The sequence below is a fragment of the Papaver somniferum genome, chromosome 10 (genome assembly GCF_003573695.1).
Source record: "Papaver somniferum cultivar HN1 chromosome 10, ASM357369v1, whole genome shotgun sequence".
In the NCBI taxonomy this organism is placed as follows: Eukaryota; Viridiplantae; Streptophyta; class Magnoliopsida; order Ranunculales; family Papaveraceae; genus Papaver; species Papaver somniferum.
Window position 1 is genome coordinate 149,143,448 of NC_039367.1, and position 1,913 is coordinate 149,145,360.

General features: G+C 36.3%; 1 long non-coding RNA gene across 1 annotated transcript; it reads left to right on the forward strand.

The window, feature by feature from the left end:
- Nucleotides 1-680: 680 nt before the first annotated feature.
- Nucleotides 681-1,428, forward strand: LOC113318996. Its single transcript, XR_003344992.1, has 3 exons — nucleotides 681-746; nucleotides 847-888; nucleotides 1,359-1,428. It is a non-coding gene; the product is annotated as an uncharacterized LOC113318996 (long non-coding RNA).
- The last annotated feature ends 485 nt before the right edge of the window (nucleotides 1,429-1,913 follow it).

Here is a 1,913-nt window from a genome sequence, read left to right on the forward strand (position 1 = left end):
TAAACCAGTTTTTACTAGTGGTTCATCACCTAAGAGATGGCATGGCAAGTCAGTTAGAAGAAGTCAAAGAATACCAAGGATGAAGAAGAAGAATCCTACTAAAGTGTTTGTTGATTTAGCTGGTAGTGAAGAAGATGTTTCTGATGAATATGTTGATGATGGAGGTGTATCATTTCCACAGTTTACTCAACAAACACAAGCAAGTGTAGCTGAGAATGATGATGAAGATGTTTATATTCCACAGTTTACTCAAAAAACACAAGCAAGTGTAGCTGAGAGTAATCCTGTTTTGGAGGCTAGTGGAGCTGAACAAGGTAATGAGATACCTAGATTAGATGATTATTTCAATCATGACTTTTGGGTTGAAGCTACAACACAGGCAGAAGTGGTGGAAGATTTGTTTGCAGTTGCCCAAGAGTACAAGGAAAGTGATGAGTATGTCATGCACTTGAAAAATGTAGAAGAAGATGAATGTAACCCTGATGATGAGGATGTCCTGAAGATGAACGACAATGACAGTGAAGAGAAAGATATCAAGAGTTACAATAAGTTTCTACAAAAAGTTGAGAATGGGTATCTTTCAGATGGTACTGCAAGTGAGAGAAGTGATGGTGATAATGTTGATAATGATGCTGCAAGTGATGGTGATAATGTTGATAATGATGCTGCAAGTGATGATGATAATGTTGATAGTGATGCTGGTGATCCAAACTTTGGGGAGGTGGAGGTTGAGAATGACAAGGAAGGTATGTGATTGCTTCTGTATCTTTTTAAACTTTGATGTGTTTGATTGTATAATCATTTAATTTATTTAGTACTAATGCCCTTATCTCTGTGGTTTTGTAGAGGACCATTATGGGGACTTGGTCTCTGACAGAGAAGAAGAAGGTAAACTGTCATTTGTTTTGTAGTCTTTTGTTTTTCTTATTCTTTGTTTGTTTGTTATGTTTGTTTGTTATGTTTGTTTGAAGTGAAAACTACATTTTTTTTGTACTGCATAACTTGTTATGTACATTTTTTTGTACTGCATAACTAGTTATGCATATTTTTTTTGCATCTGCAGTGATTTATGATAAGCATAACCTTTAATGCATCTGGATAACTGGTTATGCACATTTTTTTTGTACTGCATAACTTGTTATGCACATTTTCTTTGTACTGCACAACTAATTATGCATTTTTATTTGCATCCGCAGTGATTTATGATAAGCATAACCTTTGATGCATCTGCATAACTAGTTATGCACTTTTTTTTTGTACTGCATAACTTGTTATGCATCTGCATAACTGGTTATGCACATTTTACCCTTGTTTGAAGGGCTCTAACTGAGTCATTTGTTTTTGGGAATTTGTATCAGAAACCAACAAGAATGATGGGCTTGAACTTATAGTATCAGAAAGCAACAAGACTGATGGGCCTAATTGTTCAAAGCCTAAATGTTCAAAGCCTCATGATAACACACAGTTTGAAGAAGAACATGCACAACATTTTAAGGATGAGGAAGATGAGGAGATGTTCCCTGAGGGAATTACTTTTGAACAAGTGGATCCTTACAGCCTAGTGAAGGGAAGCAAGTTTGTCAGCAAGAATGCTTTCAAGAAGCATTTGAGGGCCTACTGTGTGAAGCATAGACATCAGGTCAAGTTTAAAGATTCAAAAAACTACAAGATTAGGGTGAAGTGCATTCATCATGAGAAGACCAAGTGTCCTATGTTCATTTATGGAAGAGTTTTGAAGGGTGAAGGAACTATATTTACTCTGAGAAGTTGGAATGTGAAGCACACATGCAATGGAAATGTTAAAGGGGAGAACAGATGTGCAAATCCAGAATTTGTAGCTGACTGGTACATGCATAGGTTGGAGACTCTAGGTAGAAAAAACAAAATCCCTGATCCTGAGTCATTGGCAAATG